The 21,857-nt window shown below is 42.4% G+C and overlaps 1 long non-coding RNA gene across 1 annotated transcript in view; it reads right to left on the reverse strand.

Moving 5' to 3' along the window:
* The window catches only part of LOC138921673 (uncharacterized), a 41,223-nt gene extending 25,929 nt beyond the window's left edge, over positions 1-15,294 (reverse strand). Inside the window, exon 1 of the long non-coding RNA XR_011434449.1 lies at positions 15,177-15,294. This is a non-coding gene — a long non-coding RNA (uncharacterized lncRNA). The remainder of the gene's footprint in view (positions 1-15,176) is intronic.
* Between the last annotated feature and the right edge of the window lie 6,563 nt (positions 15,295-21,857).

Genomic DNA, 21,857 nt, shown 5'->3' on the forward strand with positions numbered 1-21,857 from the left:
TTCAAGATGCATTGCTTCAGTAGGAAGTGCACCTCCAAGATCACCCTCATGTCAGGAGATAAACAGCTGGGTTTTCATTGGACCCACATTCCTCCATATTATGAATTAGATCATTAGTGTGTGTAATGACCATAGGTCCCCGGGTGTTGCTTAAGGATCTTATTGGTTGAAAACCGGACTCCACCTCTCTCTCTGAGTTCTTCAGCTCTCTCAAGGTCTTCTGCTGCACCCTGGGCCGTCTCCCCTCTTCTGTGGCTGGTACCCAAAGGTGCGTAATGGGTAAACAGTTCATCTGTGCCTGAATCTTATCTGAAGGCACTCTACCAACCTGAGGGAAACTACGCATCTGGCACAGGCACTCTGACTGTGGAAAATTACTGAGCCACACTGAACTATGTAAAAATCCTAAGCAGGGCAAACACTTCCCCTGGCCAATTCTCCAGTGGGGTCCTTGGCTGGCAAAGTAGCCACCCTCACTAGGCACCACCCAAAAGGCCTGTCCTGAGCAGTGGCAAATCTGGAATCCTCTGGCAGATGCTGGTCCAAGGCCTTCAGCACAAAGGGGGCCCTTCTTCCTAACTCAGAACTGAAGCTGACACACTGGGAATTAGTTTTGGCTGTAAGGGAAAAGCCAATGTGGAAAATATAATATGATGGATAGGATTTGAAATGAAAGACACAATACTGCCCAAGATTCCAGGGCCTAAACTCCAGGCAGAAGCATAAAAACTTTGGAAGTTGAGACCAGGAGACAATATGATACTTCAGCAAAAACCCAAGAGTGAATAGGAGTTTGCACATTCAAAGACTAAATCCAGTTTTCACCCTGTGAATCACCGGAATCTAAAAGAGGGGAAAAGGTGCACTTATGTTGCCTTGCCTGTGCGGAAGAGCAGTCCTAGTGCCCACAGCACTCTCCCACGGAGATGGACAAAGACAAGTCCCGGCCCCTGAGGACTCTGTACCTGTGAGGGAGCCTGGCAGGTAATAAAATACAAGCCTAGTACGGAAAGTGCCAAAAGCAGAATGCAAGCAAAGCGCAGCAAGAGCAGATAGCTCTAATCTCCAGGGGTGCGTGAGGTTTCCCCCAGAAGAGAGGTTATCCCCTCTGGGTCTGGGAAAGACAGCAGGATTTTGAGAGGAGGAGGGCTCTCCAGGTAGAGGGAGCACGGTGGACAGAGGCAGCTCAGAGCAGGAAGGACAGGGTGTGGCACGGAACTGGCCTCAGCCTGGCTGTGGCCACAGCTGAGCTCTGGCGAGTGGGAGACTGGGGACGGCTTGGACATCCAGGAAGAATGGCCTTGACTCCCTGGGCCTTTCGAACATTTCAGATCCGCCTTTAAAAGGAAAAGCTCTGCCGGGGTCTAAAAGTGAATTCGAGTCAGGGAGAGAGTTAAACGTGCATCTTTGCATATGCATTTTTTCTTTTCTGCTACTTGAAAAAGTGATCGCTTATGCAAATCAACAATTGGCCAGCGGCATATCCAGCAAGCACTTACGCCTGAGCAGCAATTCCCTCTCGGCAGCAGCGACTCTCCACTGGAGGTGATCCCTGCACCCCTGCTGGACTCCTACAAGACGTAGAGGCCAAGGGCGGCACCCTGAGAACCCTGCAGAGTTCTCTCACCAAAGGCCCCAGGCGGCTACCCTGCTTTGCTATGTCCAGCTCACTGCGTGTGGAGCAGAGGGACATGCTTTGATGTGATGGAAAAAGGTTATATGATGAAGGTGATGAAAACGAACACCTTCTGCCGCTTTCTAAGGCGCTATCAGTCCAGATCAGTTTTTGTCTTAGAGATTTTCTCTCTCTCGTGTTCATGACACATAGAAGGTTAACCTTCCGTGCAAAAGGTCATTGTGATGGTTGCACATGCCCAAGTCCTCACATTTATTTATGATTTGGTTTCTGTTTGGTCTACTGGGTTTCCTTAGTGTATTCTGGATGCAAATAGAATTTAAGGAATAATTCTAAAGGGATGTTATTAAGTACTCAGCTTTTTTCAGGTATCATAGAAACACAATCCCATGCCTTATTGCTAAAATGGAAACTCTGTTGATGACTATTTGAACATGAAATATCCAGCAGAGACAAACCATGATTATTTATGAAAGACTCTATCAAGAAATTATTTACTTCTTTGGGCAATTTCCACTTCCCTTGTAATTTAAGTCCTAAGAGTATATTCATCTAGTCATTCACACAGAGTTAATGGGGCTGTTTCTTATTACGTTTTTGATGGTGCAGTGTGCTTGAATCTGACTCCCGTCTTACTTTTCCTAATTATTTGTAAGCTTTCCTCACTTCTGTTTTATTTCTTTTGCATATCTGTTCTTCATTTCTTAAGGGAGGCAACATGAGGAGTGTTAGATGTGGTTTTGGAAAGTTCTCTAATGTGGGAGCCTTGTTCTGGAGCAGGTGCTGGCTGCTCCGGTTACAAGAAGAAGAAGAGGGGCGGGCCCTGTGGCCGAGTGGTGAAGTTCACGCGCTCTGCTTCAGTGTCCCGGGGTTCATGGGTTTGGATCCCGGGCACAGGCCTACACACCCTCATCAGGCCATGCTGTGGCAGCGTCCCACATAGAAGAACTAGAATGACTTACAACTAGGATATACAACTATGTACTGGGGCTTTGGGGAGAAAAAATAAGAGGAAGATTGGAAACAGATGTTAGCTCAGGGCCAATATTCCTCACCAAAAAGAAACCCATAAAAACAAAAAAGAATAAGAAGAGTAATTTGTACTTGTTACCTTGAGAAGCTCTTTTCTAGAGACACCAAGGACTACCCTTTTCACCTGATTCAGAGCAAAAAGGTGGCATCTTGGTGGGACCACTATACTTTCTCAATGTGCTCCTACCTCCAAACTGTGGCTTTGTCTCTTCAGTGTGGAAGTCAGCCTGCTCCTCCCAGCCATCAAATCAAGAGAGAAGCGGTGGATGCTAAGCCAGGTCACTGGCTGGAAACTCCTCCTGTGATGGTGATGGTGATGAAAGTTCTGGCACAGCCTTTCAGACTCAAGGAGAGACTTCGAGAGACAAACCCAGAAGAGCATCAGTCGTTTTTCCAGCACGCCTTCATGTCAGATGAGCGTGGCTGATCTAGTTCTCAAACCCGTGGATTTTAAAAGGGAAATGGTCACACCACAATATTGAGAGAGAGCAGCCCCAGAGTCCTCTGCAGCCCCAGGTCTAGATGACAGTGTCTTGAATCAACTCAGCGGCAAAGAGGCTGCATTTCCCAGCACTCCACACACGGGAGCCCACTCTTCCACATGGCTCTGCAAACCCTTCACAGGGTATGAAGTCCTAATGGAGAAGTAAACCTGTCACATAAAGACTTCATTCCCTAGAAAGCTTGATTACCAAACTAAGTGGGAGAGGATGGAAAAGAGAGATGGAAACTAACCTTTTCTGAATATATTCTACTTAAATTCCAGGCGATTTCTCCAGTATCTCTCTTAATCCCTAGAAAAACTTGTAAGAGGCACTTTTTCTCCCATTTAACAGAAAAAGAAACTAAGTTTCAGAGAAATAAACTAAATAAGCCAAAGTCACACACTAAGAAAACGTCATGTCAGGTTCCAAATCTGAGGCTCCCTTATTTGAAAGCCCATCTTCCCTCTAAGGGACCACACTGCCTAACTTTAACTTGTAATTAATCTAATATTGGGGGTATATTCTAAAAAGAGAGTAAGGCAGTAAAGACATGGAACTAGAAATCCCCCAGCTTTTCACGGCACTAGTGAGAGAGTTTTCTGGATTATTGAGGATAGAGGACAAAATAAACCATTTACAGCTGGGGTTAGAACACGTCACATAATCACTTGTGCAACAGCAGCAGAGGCAAATTGACCTTCCTTAACGTGTCCTGGTTGTACTAATATTGAAATTAGACCACGGGCCCTGAGCATATTTCAACTGATGAGAAGGCACCCAAGAGCTTTCATTGAGATCCAACCTGGACAAAAGCTTTGCCACAGATTCCTGTGGCTGGAGAAAAATGCTCATGCAGGGTTGGGGACGGGGGTGAGAGGGGAACAAAACATGGGAATTCAGAGATAAAACATTCACCTTGATAGACTTTCAAATGACATAATCTGAATCTGCATATACACAGGCAAATTCCCCAGGGCCTCTAGGAAATCCCATATGCATGTGTGTGCATGAGTCCTGTTTGTCTCCTAGAGAAAACTTCCCTGGATTACATCCGAGGACATGACTCATTTCCAGAAGATGCAGTTGATGCTAATCCCAGAAGGTTAGCGAGAGGCCGGAGCAGAGTGTGCTACCATTCACCAGTATCTTAGAATCTAGAGAAGAACGTAAGAAATTTGCACTTCACCAATTTTATGCTGTGGGAAAAAACTCCCGCCACCATCCCAGGCAGGGCAGAGCACCAGCTCTCTAAGGAAATCTGTGGCCTTGAAAGTTAAGCCTCGCGTCAGGAACCACAGCGCTGCCCACGAAGCCCACATAGAAGGAAATCTCTCTTTAACCATTGTTTTCCTAGAATGGCAAACATCCCATCAGGTGTATATCTACCTAAAGGAGTCACTATGCTAGAAGTTCCCTAGGAATAACCAGGTTTGTTCCAAATATTTGTTTGAATTCAATTGTTTAAAATTTCTGACACTTTTTCCCACAGAGAAAACGGCAAAAATTTTTCATAAAAAACTTACTTATTCTTTGTAAGTCTACAAAAGAATACTGAGAAAAAGACAACATATCAAACTTTGTGAAGATGGTTTTAACCTCAGTCCCCTCGTCTGTAAAGCAGGAGTGGAAGAAACCTTCTCTGCCCGCCTCACAGAAGTATTGAGAGGGAAATTTAGAAAACGTGTCACCGAACAGTTAACATCAACTCATAAAGTTGTTATAATATAGTATGAAATTAGTCTCAAACAATATTCTAGTCATGCCAGTAATGAAAAAAACTAAAGAATAAGAAATTGTAATGAGGAAAAAGTATTGGAGGATATTCTGAATACTGGAGCTAGAGGAGAAGAAAGAAGGAAGATGAAATAAAGGGAAACTTTTCTTTTCTTTTTATTCCTTGGTTCCATCACCTTCTAACACGCTGTTTGACTTACTTGTGATCTTTATTGTATGTCGTATGTCGTCTGTCTCCCCTGCGGGACCGTGCGCTCCCTGAGGGCAGACACGTCAGGTGTTCACAGTGCCTGGCCCACAATGACAACTCAGCAAATATTCTGAACAAATGAATTTATGACGTGATAATGGTGCAAGGCGCCCAGTGCACCTTCAGGAAAGACTGATGGAACAAATGTCTTTGGGCCACTTCCTTAGCAAACGGTCCTAGGAAGCCCGGTGGCTGCTTTCTTTCAGTCTGGGCTTGGTGATCACAGAGGAATTTGGGGTTGCTCTGGACTTGGCAGATCTTCAGAAGCTAGGATTTCGCTTTCTGAATGGCTCCATGTGATGTTTCCTTGTGAATCTTTGGAGCGAAAGCACTTCAGTCACACTTGCTTACCCCACCCGCTCCTCCTCCCGCCTAGGGAGCACAGGCTGACATCACGCTGATAACACTCCTTCTTTGCTCCTTGATTAGAAGACGTCCAATTCCCCACAGGTCTTCCTCTTTCTTCCCCTGGGCGTGTTGATGGGTTTTCCTTAGCAGGTTCCCGCCCATTTTCCTAGAACTGCTGCCTTTATCATCAGGCACTGGCTGGGGGCGGGCAGCAGGTTATTGCGTGCAGCCTCCAAGGGAGCCCCTACCCACCTCTCCCTTGGTGGGTGGGGAGCAGAGCTCAGGGTTTGCCCATTCAGGGGGAGTCAGGGATCCCTCTGGGATCCAGCTCCCCAGTTTGTGTTCCAAAGTCTTGTTCCTAACCAACGGTTCTGATTTAACTCACACAACTTTAGAGCTATAAGAGAACTTGGAAGTCAAATTCAACTCTCTCTTTTTAGAAACAAAGAAATTGAAGCCCAGAGGGGAAACTGACTTGCCTAAGGTCACACATCAGCAAGTCGGAAAGGGGGAAGCCTTTCCCACCTCAACCAGGCCTTTCCCTGAAAATCAGACACAGGACTTCCTAAGAATAAACACTAGTGGTATCAAAAATTTGCACGCATAGGTAGGAATGAATCAAATTTTCATAATTTTTGAAATGCCCATATCCAGATAAATCCAGTAGTAGTTACTTGATCTATTTTTTTAAAGTACTCTCTTTTTCCAAAGACTTTAAATAACCTGTTCTCCCTAATATATGTGAAATATGGTTCTTATTCACATACTTTGCTGCTATCATCTCAGGGAACAGTGTCGCCCCGTCAAGGTGACTGAGCTGCAAACATCTCAATGTAGTCATTACAACAAGGAGTGTCTACTCCAAGATACGTGACTACGTTTGCCAAAACTCTCATTATGAACTAACAAAGTTAGGCTCTGGGGGAAAAAAGTGTAGATGAAACAAAGCAAGTAGCTAAACTCAACTACAAGCAAACATTTTTGCAAAAATAGGTTGGTGTCATTGAGGGCAGTAGGGGGTACTTCTAAAGTTTGAACTGACAGACTGAAGAAGCTGAGAAAAATAAGAACATTCAGACCCTAATATTCTAGAGCTGAAAGGCCATGAAGATGGATGATCTAGTCCAACTATTTCAAAGTGTAGATAGGAAAACAAAAGCCCAGCGCAGGGACCGGCTCGCCCAAGGTCAGTAAGGTCTGCGGCTGCCCGGTCAGGATCTCATTTTATCATAGTTCTCACACTGGGTGAAAAAAAGAGGTGTAATAGGATAAGACCAGAGAGGACCATGGAATTTTCAGGAAATGTCGTGAGTTCCTCGCCACCAATAGGGAAGGTCTCAAAGTGTTTTTGTCAATTCTAGCTTGTTCTGGCAAAAGAGAGTAAACGGATCTTTCAGAATCACTGGGCAAAACACATAAGGAAAGCCTGACTAGGTGAGCAGCCCTCATTGGGAGCAAATTTATTTCCAGGGATCAAGACCCATCTGCCCTGGATGGGGAGAGTCTGCCATGAGAAGGAGTGGGAGGCTTTCAAAGCCCCTGCCAGATCCTGACGCGCCGTCCTCAACCCCCAGCCTCTAAGGCAGTACTCTGCACCACAGACCTCGGGCAACATCTGAAGACATTCTTGGTTGTCACAACTGGGGATGGGGGAGGTTTGGGCATCGAGTGCATAGAGGCCAGGGGTACTGTGAAACATCCTACAACACACAGGACAGCCTTCCACCCTACAAAAAACATCCAGCCCCAAGTGTCAATAGTCCCAGGGCTGAGAAGCCTTCTTCTGACTGCCCAGTGTTGTGCTCAGAGTCGCTGTGACTTCACCAGTGCTCCCTCCTAAACCCAGGAAATCAAACAGCAGTTCTAAGACGCATCTCTCTCTCTCCTCAGATTTTTAACTCCCTCCTCCCAAAATATCCGGATGAAGAGGAGGTAAGCAGTAGAACAGGAAGCTGCGATTTCCATAAAAATACTTAGTGCTGAAAATCTATGCGTAGGAGAGACTGTTTTCCATACACTTACATTTTTCTTGCTCTTTGTTGTCGTTCCACCATCCTTGGTAAATTTGTTTTCATTTTAAGTGTTACAAGCAGCTATTATGTATTCCAGGCAGGGCTCCCAAGCTGTGACAATTTAAATGAAGGAGACTTTTTTTTTGTAGGAAAAAAAATGATAAAAGTATAAATAGTTTGTTGAAACACTGAAGAAAAACTTAACTCAGAGAGCACAATGCTTTTTTATGTAGTCTTAATATTAACCCAAAGTGAAAATGTCTCTCACTTCAAAAGGGTAAGATTTGGCAGGTATAAGATACAAGAGGGCAAAGACACATCCCCTGCACATTTAGAACTGCGTGTCTCCTGAAAAGACTTGGAAATAAATAGTACATAAGAAGTTGCAAGAAATTGTGAAGATGGCTGAAATCTTTTACATGTTCAACTTGAAAGGATTAGATCTCACAATGGCAGCATAGAAGAGACTTTGGATAAAGGATCTGGAAAACTGAGTTCTAGTCCAGGGTCATTATTGTGCCCCAAGACCTTGGGCAAATAATGTACCTCTGATGTGTCAGTTTATTCTACAATTAAGTTATAATAATAATCATAATAATACTTGCCCTACAGACCTCATAAGGTTGTGGGGAAGCTCAAAAGGTAAATGAACATAAATGCCAGTATGTGGCCTCTCCAGTGTTTCCTACACAGAGCCAGCGCCATCAACACCCTCATCAAGATGAGGGGCCCCCACTGCGGCCAACATCGTCAGAGTCAGACCCAGAGCTATGACAAAGGACAGCTTTCCATGGATTACTTATTACACACTTTCAAATTTTCTTTTCTTAATTTCAACGGAAACCTTTCATGTAAGGTTGGGAATTATTGGAGCAGAGTGAATATAGCCCAAATAAATGTCTTTACAGAAAAAGTCCTGACAAAGCATCATGCCCCTAAAACCAAAATATTATTAGAATGTTAACCACTCAAGAGAATACTCACTTTCTTGAAATTTCAGATGAGCTGGTGAATGACTGAAAGAGTGAGCAAGACATGATTCTTACAATTCTGAAGGGGCTGGCCAGTGGAATTTATTTACTTTGCAAAGTGGTTCAAACTCTTATTGGTTGTGTCACAGTATTAACATGAGGGGTGAATGCGTCTTTGGGTTGCAGAGGGGATGATACCAACAGAAAACGAAGATAAAAGAAAGAAAAAGCAGCACTAGATGATAAAGTGACATATCCAAAAAGGGGAAAAGAGGTTTCTAGAACATTTGGAAGTTGTTATTTTGTTTATGTGCCTTTGGTATGCTTAATGCAGAATTTTATGGAGGCAACAAAATGGTAGATAAAGGGAAACTAGAGGATATAATTTATTTAGACTCTCAAAGGGCTTTTGATGAAGTCTCACACAAGAGACTATTAAGGAAATGTGGCAGCCACTGAGGGGGAGGTAAAGGTCTGTCAATCATGGGTTAAGAGTAAGTTCAGAGAAGAGAAGGAATGAAAGAATAAATGGCCAGCTCTCAGCATGGAAAAGAGTTAATAGTGGGGTGTCAGCAATCGGCACAAGAGCAGTGTCCTCCAGGAAATTGATTAACACCCTTGAAAACAGACTAAATAATGAGGTGCTGAAATTTGCTGACTAAACATAACTATTTTGGTTACCAAATTCTATACAGATGGGTGTGAGAAACACAGAATCCAAACTCAGTAATTGGGCAAAACAGTGGCAGATGAAACTCAGAGCAGACAAGTACAAAGTAATGCATGTTGGAAGCAGCAATTTAAATTACTCATCCACTTGAGTGAGTTCTGAATCAGTTCTAAACTTACCGGGAAAAGATTTAGGCTCATAGAAGACATCTTAATGAAGATGTATGCATCATGCTCAGCAGAGTTTAAAAAAAAAAAGGAAAGAAAGCAAATATACTGTTAAATTGCAATAAGAATGAAATAGAATATATTCCAACGTCATTACAGAGATCAATGGCACACGCTTGTTCTACAATCCGTTAAAATCACCTTATTTCCAAAGGAAGAAAGTAAAAAGAGAAAGAAACATCTGATAACGCCCAGAAAACACATTAGAAGCAGTTGGAAAAGACAAACACAGTTTCATATGGGAAGTTTTTAAAGTTAGCAATTAGTTAATAATTTGAATGAAGGAAAGATGAACATAAGTAGCTTGTAGATTTTCCATAAAAGTAAAAACCTAGATTGTAGGTAGACAAGAAACTGTGAACTGCATCAAAGATAAACTGAATTTTCTTCTGATATGAAACGCTGTGAGCTGATAGGGGCCTCACTGCTGCCTCACGAGAGCCAGTCTGTTTTCCTACCTACTGGTCGCATTTTTCATTGGTTCTAAGATGGGAAATAAGAATATGTAAGTATTATAAAGTTTCATAAATATTATTTCTACCATTTAAAAATTGTTTGTCTCTTCTTTCAAGCCCAAAAAGATGCACAAAGATCTCACATTGATATTGTGTATCGACTCCAGTGAAACAAGGGCACGTGCTAGGTAGACGCAATAGTTGAGTCATTGCATTCACTTGACCTTTTAAGTTCCTAGATACACAAATCATTTCACGTTCTTCTTTTTCCCTCTTTCCCAGGGGGCAATTTATCAATGGACCTGACCACCAGGAGCAGTAAGACTGCCCACCCCTCTGCCCTCTCCTTCTCCCCAAACATTTAACCGAGATTGGCAACTGTGGTTACCGGAATGTAATCAATCCCCAGGCTTCTAGAGATCAAGCGTCGACTGACAGAGGTCAGAAAGAAATGCTCTCCCATGATGCCCAAGGACTTTATAATTGACCCAGTGCTTGTTGAGAAAATGACATCCTCACACTCAAGCTAAGGATTGCACAATTGGGCAGGTGCATGGAGGCAGGGGACAGTGACCAGGATGGACAATTATGGGCTGATCCCCTTCCAACAGCATTTAGACCTCCCCAGAAGACTCGGCTGAGCCACTGAAGTCTTAGTGTTTCTTAGCCTGTGTTTACGATGTTGAGGCAAGTGATGTGGTATGGAACTCCAGAAGTACTTTTCCTTGTTTGTTTTTCTTTCTGAAATCTGATCCCTGAGCACTGTGGTAAACAAAAATAGACTAAGAATGACCAGCAAGAAAACACGAGCAAGAACAAACCAAATATTAATGTAAAAATAGCATTAATAGAACCTAAAACTTGAATTTCACCACAGAAGAGTCAGAGCAGAGCAAGTTTTCTTAATCTTGCAAGTGGAGTGTGAGTATTCTGTAAGGAATCAGCTTACCCATAAGAAACGACATATTTTTTCAGCCAGGCATTTTGAATGCTTACTAAAACATTTCAAGTGACATAGATATTTTCCTCTTGAAATATGTAGGTTCTTTCTAAAAGAGGACATAAGGTAACATTTCATAGCAATTCTCAGTGTGAAAGGTAGAACATTTTGCTGGGTGTCGGCCTAACGCAAGAGCATTCTTTTGAGTGGAAAGTTACGGGCATGGGTCGGTGTTTACATAACTATCTGCACCTCTACTCTTTGCACCAAAATATCTTACAAGCTTCTTTTCAAAAGAAAACACACACACACAGCTGTTGAACAGTTTGCTATTTTCAGGCTACATCGACTCTTCATTTACCTTCGTTCTACAGTGATGACTCACGATATCAATATTGCCATCTCCACCTCTCACTTCACTCCACTCCAGTCTCTACAGAGGTCAGGGATAAAGTGTCTTTGGTGAACTGCAATATCACCACGACTGTCTTCCAAAAATATTAATGTAAACATACACACAAATGGAGAGAGAGAGAGAGAGACTCATTTAGTCCCCTCAGTACTGGTAAACTGAAAGGGCAATTAAAACTCTCATATGGCAAACAACTCCTTCAGACAGATGGACATTACTTCTCTAAGACAGCAAATTTCCAGAATGTAGCCAAAAAGAAAAATGTGTTCCTTAACAGCCAAAACAGATGCCAATAATCCACGCACTTCCCTTTTCCCTGAGCCCTTCAGCTTGTCTCTTGAAGCCAATTTGGGTTTTTCTAAGTTAATTAACATATTAATTGTATATGAAGATTTTCTTAGGTTTAGACTATGCTTGCAGTCTATGAATTAAACTTTATTTCATGATAATGTATTAAAATTTTTTAACAGCTTTATTGAGATATAATTCACATAGCATGCAATTAATCCATTTAAAGTATACAATTCAATGTCTTTTAGTACATTCACAGATGTGCATGACCATCAGCACAATCCATTTTAGAGCATTTTCATCACCTCACCAAAAAAAACCCATGACCTTTAGCAATCACTCTCCTGTCTCCCTGTCCTCAGCCCCACCCGAGCCCTAAGCAATCACAGTCTACTTTCTGTCTCTACAGATTTCTCTGTTCTGGGCTTTCATATGATTGGAATCATATAATATATGGTCTTTGTGACTGGCTTCCTTCACTTAGCATAATGTTTTCAAGATTTATGCATATTGTAGCATGTATCAGTACTTCGTTTTGTTTATGGCCAAATAATATTCCATTGTGTGGATATACCACACTTTACTTATCCATTTGTCAGTTGAGCGACTTTTAGGCTATTTCCACTTTTTGACTGTTATGAATAATGCAGCTGTAAACAGTCTTGTATAAGTTTCTGCATGGATACATATTTTCATTTCTCTTGGATATATACCTAGGAAGGGAATTGCTGGGTCATATGTTAGGGTCTATGGGTCCATGTTTAATCATTTGATGAACTGTCAGACCATTTTCTAAAGGAGCTGCACCATTTTACATTCCCACCAAGTGCATGAGGGTTCCAATTTCTCCACATCCTCGTCAACGCTTATTATTATTATTGGACTTTTTGATTGTAGCTATTCCAGTGGGTATGAAGTAGTATCTCATTGTGCTTTTGATTTGTATTTCCCTGATGTCTATTGATGTCAAGCATTTTTCATGTGCTTATTGGCCATTTGTACATCTTCCTCACAGAAATGTCAGTTCAGATCCTTTGCCCATTTTTTAATTGGGAGCAATTTACTTTTATTTGACACATTATATTAACAGCTGAATTTTCAGCTATGAAATAATGAGAAATAGCAAACAATAAGTATGGAGGAGCTATTAGAAACAGACATACTAGCTAACCTGATATAAGAAAAGGAAAATAATTATAAAAAGCCAAGGTAAAACCTCAAAAAGCGGAACATTCTTCAGTCCTAAAGGATGGAGATGACAGTTTCAATGGGCCCTGACAATCTCTCTGTGTTACAATATGGAAAACAACTGAGGTTTACTGTCATTACCTTAAATACTCTTTATAGGATCACTTTTAATTCTACATGGACTATTTACAAAGGCTGGGAGGTTTATAATATATTTTGGAGCTGTGGTGAAGGGGGTTAATCTTGCTATCAACTGTGTGCTCTTAAATGTTTAACAACCAACTCTCCAGGGAAAGGAAAAGGTCTGATTCCTCCTTCCATCATAGCCGATTTCAAGCTATGAAAGGGATATCACCCAGAGCTACAACTCCCTTAAATTTCAACAGTCAGCTCATAAGCCAGTAGAAGCTGGCTTGGACATACCACAGCTTGATGTGGGACTGATAAAGCCAGGCCCTGTGTGAGCCTCTCTACATGCATCACCACATTGACTGCTTTCCATAACCTTTGAGAAGAAATAAGTATATTCATCCCCAAAGTAAACTGAGGCTCAGAAAGATCTTATAAACTTGCCCAGGGAGACACAGCTAGGAAGTGTCATCCTGGTCTTTCCAAAGACTCTGTCCTTCCTGGCATACTAAATTAATCCTTCATTTTTAAAAGTTAGTCAAAAACAATTTTTAAATTAGATTAAAAGGCACTTCTGAAGGAGAGTCCTCCATTGGTCTGAAATTTTACCCATTTGGTATACCACAGGCCTTGACATCGATAGCAAGTGAGGTATAATACATAGGTGTTTAGAATCAGAAACCGCTAACTGCAGCTTCACCAGAGGAAAATGGATGGAGGCCTGCTCAGTGACAAGCCAAAAGCCAAGCAGAAATTTGCAAACCCAGTTTTCCAGCACCCCAAGCGGTGTAGACAGTGCTCTGAGTAATCTAGAGACAGTCCCTTCCAGTTCTGCGTTCAGGGAGCTCCTGCCAAGACCAGCGCCTGCATGGGACTCTCACCACACCAATTCCACTTGCCCCCAGTTCACGTGTGCACACAAGCAAAAATCAATGCATTAACACACCTTAACAAACAGACCACGGCAAATTGCAGGAAATCCCTTTCAGCATATGTTATGCGACAATATTCCCCTCTTGCACTGTGCATCTAACCACACTTTTTGGAAACTGAGTAAGTATAACTTGGGCCTGAGCATTACCAGGATTCTGTTCAAATAAGACACCAAATTCTCTACGTAGAAGCTAATGATCACTGTATTTAAAAATTTGCAATTAGACAAACTGTATGGAAGGAATCACTTACGTAATCAGCGGCAAGTTTCAACTTCTGCTTCCAGCCAGTCTCAAAGAGGTGGGTTGATCCACCACAGGAGAACACATTCCCTTTGCCCTCCCTGGCACCCACCGTGGAATATGTTACTCTGCTATGGAAGCTGCTATTGTGTGACTGTTAGGTAAGAAGGATTTGTAATTCAGCAACCAAGCTCTGGTAATTATCTCTAGACAAGCCAAGGCTCAAATCTCCCCACATACCAATGTCGCAAAGGCTTCAATACGACCAAAATCTACGAGGTGTGTAAGTCAAGGCTTCGGAAGGTCTACTCTTAACTCATGGGAAGCTTAGTATCTTCAAGAAGCCAAGACTATTATGTACAATTCTCTTCATTGTATTTTGCTCTGCTCTATATTAAAACCTGAATGAACTGCAGAAAAGAAAATACATGCACTTTTTTTTAACCTTTCACCCAACAAAGAATACAATAAACAGTAGCCTCATTCAGAGATCTTTGGTACAAAGCAGAATGCTTTGACACTTAATATCGCCATTAGTACGGACTTAGTAGTAGGCATGTAGGCAAAATAAAGGAAGAAAAGACAAGAAGAAAGCAGTGATGGGCAAAGTTTGGGTACCCCCTCCAGCCTCCTCTTTCCACAGCCCACATCATTGGCATACACGTCCACCCTCTGTGGATGGCCCATTAATCACCAGAACACATCACAGCTTTCTAACCCAACCTTTATCACGCCATGCTCTCTTCATCCTCCCTCCATGCCCCTCTCGCTCCATTTTGCAGGTTAGCCATCTGGAATCTCATGTCTTTAGGCCCAGGCTTTTTGCTGTTAGAAAATACAATAGACTAGTCCTAAGAGCTAATGGGAAAAGAGTAAAGTATGGGCCAGTCCAGTGGTGTAGCGGTTAAGTTCACCCACTCCACTTCAGCATCGCAGGGTTCATGGGTTTGAATCCCTGGCACAGAGCTACGCACCGCTCATCAAACCGTGCTGTGGTGGTGTCCCACATAGAAAATAGAGGGACATTGGACAGATGTTAGCTCAGCAACAATCTTCCTCAAGCAAAAAGAGGAACATTGGCAACAGATGTTAGCTCCCGGCAAATCCTCACAGGAAAAAAAAGTAAAGTAGATGGCACCACTCATCCCCCTGCCACCTAAAGGTACATCAAACTGCTCCCTGGGCCTCCTGGAGGTAATGGCTACTCTTTTATTGACTCACCCCAAGCGTGATCCCAGGGGTGAGGATGACACCATGTCAGGCTTCATCCTTGGCCACTTGGGTGGAGATGGCTGAAGTAAGGAGCAGGTGAGGTGAGATGACAGGGCCAAACCTGACCTCCTCGGTATGTATGTTCCTTAACAGTAAGCAAAAGGCTGAGCAGAAATCCAGCCAGTTTTCCCTGAGGGAATCATTTCCATTCCCACCTTTGTGCAGATTAACCACAATCAACATTTGAGTCACAACACCCAACAAGGTGGACAAGAAACTTTTGGAACTCAAGCACCAGAAATACCAGTCTCAAGCAACAGCACTTATCATGACCAAGATGCTATGCGTTGTGCAACCAATTTCATGTGGCTGGAAGGTTCTTTTGTTTGGCAGCCAGGTAAAACAAGGGCTCACTCCGTAAACAATCTCCCTCCCCAACATGCCCTTCATAGACCGAATTCCTTTGAAGCCACTGAAAATCCCTGTCACAGAACAGAGGGATGAGAAGGATCTGTTTGTTTTCACATGAACCTATCTCTCCTTCCAACTATCCTACCTAGCTCCCTTTTCCTTTTCAGACCTCTCGTCAATACTCTCACAGTCGAAGAAAGCTTTTCCCATGATAGGTCTCCTCCTGATCAAAATGGCTGCAGTCCAAAGGTTGTGCTGAAGACAAGTCAGCCAGCTGCCAGCAAGGTGTCAGCCACATCACTGACCTTTCGTTCCTCCATGTTTTTACTTCCTAACTCTCATGGCTATCCCACTTACGTGACAAATGGATGAGGTAGAAATTGCTTTTATCCTTGTGTTTTCACAGTACTTCAGATGATGACTCTACTCGATAAATCGAAAATCATTATTAGATACAAACACACAAGCTAATGCATGACCTGCAAGCTCCAATGGCAGAATGAGCAAATTGTCTCTGGCAAACACTGTGGTGTGGCATTGCAGTGACAGCATCACCGAATCACTGGCAATTATCTTTGCAAACTTAAGGCGAGGTGTCTATGGACTGAGAGAGAGAAACGCACACCTGTGTTTTAAAAAGAGAAATAGGAAGACTCAAAACATTAGACTCAACACCTTAACATTCAGATCCAGAAATATGTCACAATCTTGTAGACACACACACATGCATACACACACAAGGTAGCCTGCTGGATAAAACCAAGATGGTTTTGTTTAAATAAGAAATCCCCTCATATTACTCAATTTCTATTCCTCAGAAGCATGACAAATCTGGTAAAATCAAGCAGAAGGCAAAGACAGGAGGTAGTGTTGACTTTTGTACAGTTTTGGGTTTTGTCTCGCTTGACATTGGGCAATTAAAGAACTACATCCTGAAATCATCTTCTCATCAGGTGGATTCACAAGCAATTAGAAGCCCTTTCTCAGTAAGTAATTATTAACGTCAGCACAGAGATGCATACCTCATGGAATTACAAAGAGGTTGGTCTTAACCTCGTGCTATTTTTAGTAGTGACTTAGATGATAGTATAGAATATGGTTATTAAGTTTAGGGATGACATCAAACCAGGTGTGGTACCTTCCACTTTGGAAAACTGGATAGAAGTACAAATGATCTTCATGAGTTGGAGAAGTGGGTGGACATAAACAGATTGAAGTTCTAGAGTATAATTCACATGGGAAGGAAAACAAACCACTCATTGCAAGCTTCATTTTGTCATGTCATAAAGAAAACGATCTGGAGGTCATAGACAACACAACCTATTGATGTTGGTGCTTTAGCCTTAAGAGCATGATTGATTTAGTAAAAGAAAAACAGGAGGCCTTTCGTTGATGCTCAGCACAGATACAGAATACTCTGCTGTCTTTAGCTCCACATTTTGAAGTGGGATATGGAAAGTGTGGGGCATTTAAGAAGAAATCAATTTTTTTCTCATTGATTACAAGTTTGAGAAACAGCCCTTAGAGAAAACAACTAAAATGATAAAGCTGTTTGGCTTAGAAAAGGTTGAGGAAGAGACTTCGCCATCTTCACGCCTAGAAAGAGGAAAAAAGAGCGAAGAACATCACTGTGAACGGTGCCAGAAAAGCTTCCTGACAAAAACAGCTACGGGAACCCAGAGCGCAGGGCCACCGCAATCAGACAGCCCTCCCTGGAAACTTCAGACTGATGAGTTCTTCAGGAGGTTGGGAACAGCTTTATGCACAGACATTAGACTACACACGTGAGAGTAAAAACAAAAGCAAAAGCTCTATGTTTCCTGTTTATCTGCTTTTCCCCCCTTTTATTTAACAGGAAAGTGGTGAGAGGAAGGATAGGGACAAAACGTCCCCCATGTTTTGGGACCCTCACTTCTCCACATGAGACTACATAGCAACTCAGGCCCCATCCCCCGCCCATGCTTCCCCAGCGCTGGACGCCGCCTGCTCAGATCCTCTGCTGTGCTGTTTCAGGAGTGAGCTTGGCAAGGAATGGTGAGTTCAGAGTTAACTGCGAAGCCCAAGCCCTCTGCCACCTCTTGGGTGGGATGCACCCCGATTCCCTAAAATTACACTTTGCTCGTTCCCATCACTGGGCTCTGGCTCAAACCTGGGGCCCTGGTGTGGACTGCGTAATGTGTCCTTCCATCAACCTCCCAGGAACTTCCTACCTTTCAAAGTCAGATACAGTCCCACTTCCCATGGAGCTGGTCAGATCTCTCCTTGTCACAGTAATTTCTCCCTTCTAGGAACCCAGAACATTTCTGTGTATCAATGGCATTTGCTGGACACACAGTCACACCCCGCCCGCTGCCATCTCAGGTACCGCTGAATCACCACCTAACATTCACTACACGTCTGCACCACATTCCCACCTGGACAGTAAGCTCTTCCAAGGTAAGGATTGTGTGTTAAATTGTTTTGCTTCCTCCTACAGCCCCCAATCCAGCAAATACTATGCCCACAGTAGGGACCAAGTTTATACTTGCTTGATGAATGAAGGAATGCTTCAGCGGAATGTTTAAAGTAAATTCCATCTTCACCCAGAAAAGTTGCTTTCTAACTTGGAAAACAATTTCTAATGAGAGGCTATTTTATGAAAAAATAAAAACCAATTGGGGAAAAAAACTTAATGTCTTATAAATTCTTAGTGGGAAAAGAAGATGTTAACATGATAAAGTCCAATAAAACAATCACAATGCCTCTTTACATATAGAAAATATAAAATTCCAGAGCCTCCAAAAAGGTATAGATGATAAAAATTATGCAATTGTTGATACTGTCATTTGAGTAGAATGTTTCTTCTGAGCACGTGTCATTATAACAGCAAAAAGAAAACACCATGGCTATATGTGTGCATGTGTATGTTTTTTGTTTAAGATGATTTGGTCTAATAAAATTTGAATACTTCTCTTTCATTTTTTTAAGATTAATATTTTTTGTTCATTCTACCCTGTTCATTATGACTGGTCTTTCTTCTGTGATCACTAACAAGGTATCAGAGGTGGTGGCTGTAGTTAAAATGTATCTAACTATATCTTAGATTTTGAGTTAGAGCACTGGTTCATTTTACACAGGTGAGTATCCCACGACAGCCGCTAATCTGAGTTGCATTTAAACCTATGACCTGAAACCTAAAAGCACCATACCCATAGCACCTTTTAAAAATTTCATCATGAAGTATGGTCTGAGGATGAGCAGATATTGCTACGGTAGCACTCTTCACTTGTTTGTTATCTAAACACTGTAGGTGGTGAGATGCTCAGACCTTTGAGAAATACCAAGGAGGCAGTATGATGTGCACTGGTTGAGGAGGATGTTTGACATCAAAGCAAAATTTGTTCTTTGCTTGAGTTACACTTTGGAGTAATTTCCCAGGAACCTGCTGTGCATTGTAATAGAGAACATCCCCCAAATTCCCAAAATAATTCAGAGTGCCCAAAGTTCTTGTAAAAGCAAGTGCAGTAGGTTGGGGGTGGGAAAATGAATTTTGGCATAAACTGTAGGTTTGAGAGTCAGTCAAAAATAATAATTTCCTGCCAAAACCTACATTACCTTGTTTCTATCTGAGACTGTGTAATAGAAGTCTGTTTCTATACTAACTCTTATGGGATTTCTAACTCTTATGGGATTTCCATTGAAGGCTGGCTACCACCCCCCATAAATCAGTCATGTATGTTTGTCCAGTTGCCCTGAGGAGAGCTATGTTTTTGAATCTCTTTAGGACAGTGAGCAGGACAGTCAGTTGGGCATATAGAATGCCTGCATCAAGCCAACTGCAGCCAGAGGGCAGAAGGGAGTGCCTAGGGACCTGAGAATAAAGTGGGCCCATGAGTAACAGCAGTTCTCAAAGCCTTGGTTGTGGGTGCCATCACCTACTGGGAGTGTTCAGAAAAGGGATCTTCACTCTCCTCAGTCCTCATCTGAGATTTTCAATGAGGGATAAGTTATAAACTTGGGGACGAGGGATGGAGAGGGTTTTAATACCTTCTGCCAGAGGCAGGCAGGAGAAGATGCTCATTGAATAGGGCAATGGCTGAGAAATCGGCTTCAGAGACCTACCTCTCTCAGCTCTGCCACCAGCACTCTTACCAGCTGGATGACTTTATACAAGTCATTTAGCCTCTCTCAACTTTAGTTTCCACATCTAAAAATAATCTTTACCACACTCGATAGGAGGATTAAATGAAAGAATACTTGTACTGTGTTTAGCACAGCACCCAAGACATACTAATCTCTCAACTAACTGGGCCTTGTGGGATTAGCACTATTCTTTGGGACAAGGAAGCTCATAAAACCTCCAGGGCAGCCAGGATAACCTGTACTGGAAGCGCTTACACTGAGGCACGCTGTAATGGAGGCTGTCACTAACCGGCGTCTGGATAAACAGAACAGAGGCTTTCCAGCAGGAGGTGGCCTGTCTCTCATCTGGTTTTCCAGTGCCTCTAGCAATGCCCTAGGCACAATGAGCACTTTTCAAGTATTTCCTGAATAAACTGAATGAAGAACAGGATGGTGCAAGGGTCATGAGCAGAAGCAACATCTCAAAGAATCCAAGGGACTACATTAAAGTAATTACAAACTAAAGTTCTGGAAATTTCTTTAAAAGCCAATATTCATTCTCTTTGGGTATATTACCCTGATGTGTTTTTTCTTCTCTCTCCTACTCCACTCATCTTTTGGCCAAGATTTGTGACCTCCAGAAACAAGACGTAATTCATTACGAACATTGCCAAGTATGCTTTCATTCTCTTTTCATTTGATATTTGTGGGAAGGTCAGACTATGACAGACACAGTGCTAGGTGCTCAAAAATTGTGACCATTTCAATAATTCTCACTCATCTGAAAAGACTGTTCCCGTAGGATGAGAGAAACCACAAGCAACTAGGAGGGAGTGGGACAAGCCATCAACCACCCTCTGGATACCCTTTTTCTCAACCTTGTAACACACCAAACTTGGTTTTCTCTTACTGTTTCTCCATGCCAAGTCACTTCCTGGCCATGGATTGAAATGAGAGAAGATGAGGAAGTAAATGATTTGAGTGCCTTTTCCCAGGAAAAAATGTGATTCGTAAGTTCTTCTGATGGGAAACATGTCACTCCTCTTTCCATCCCACTTCAAGCCTCTTTCTGAAACTCCATCCCCTCAGGCACTCCGGATTTAGAAAGGCTGAGATGAAATTAAACCAAGAAGAGGTGCAGAACAACTATGAGGCAAGGAGAAATTTGTTTTCTGATTGAGTCACATGTGAACACAGAATTTCCCCCCAAATTCCCAAGGTATCTCATATAGAATTGACACTCTTCAAAAAAAGTTGATTCTGGACATCCCCTCAAAATTTTTCAAAACCAGAATGCTAGTTAGAGAATTATAGGTCCAGGAGCTATAAAAAATCGTGCAAAAGACTCAAAGATCAGTTACATTTCAAACAAAATCATGATTTGGTATTTAGTATCAGATGTATTAATTTCAACAAATAGTAATGTAACATTTATTAAAATCTAAAAACAGTTTGAATCCCGGAAATATATGTTACATAAACGGTAAAGGAGGATGTTACAAAAAATTTAATGGATTTGCCACCTAAAAGCTACAGTAATTACAAAGTTACGCTTAATTCAATTGATATTTATTAAAATAGTACAGGGTGATTGGAAATCAGAGATGAATGAGGTGCAGTCATTGCCTCAAAGAGCTGCAACTTACCGGGGCTGCGCAAGGCAAGGCGGTGAGCAGACTGGTGCAATCTGATGCTGTTCATGCTCATTGCTGGCGAGCATTCCAGAATGAGCTCCTAATCTAATGCAGAGAAAATCACGGGGAGCTTCTTTGAAGAATGATGCACAAGAAAGTCCTGCAATATGAAGAGGCGTTTCCCAAGTGGACATGGCAGAGGGATAGCAGTGGCAGAAACCATCATGAGACTGAAGGCAGTTTGTGAGGCTGGAGGGAACCATTCATGTTGGATGGGTGGCAGGGAAGGAGCCTGGGTGAAGATGAAACTGGAAAGGAGTGAAGGCAGGGACACTGAAAGGCTTGGAGTATTGGTAGGGTGACAGTACATCCTGGATTTCCTGGGTAAATCCTACTTATATCCATGGCCCCAACTTAACAGTGCCCCCTTTGTCAAAAGTCTCCCAAATTGATTGACAAGGTTTATGATCTTCCTAGTTATTGGAAGCCATTGGCTCTACAGATCCAAATATAAATAAAACCTGACCTCTGCCCTCAAAGGGCT

The sequence above is a fragment of the Equus caballus genome, chromosome 31 (genome assembly GCF_041296265.1).
Source record: "Equus caballus isolate H_3958 breed thoroughbred chromosome 31, TB-T2T, whole genome shotgun sequence".
NCBI lineage: Eukaryota > Metazoa > Chordata > Mammalia > Perissodactyla > Equidae > Equus > Equus caballus.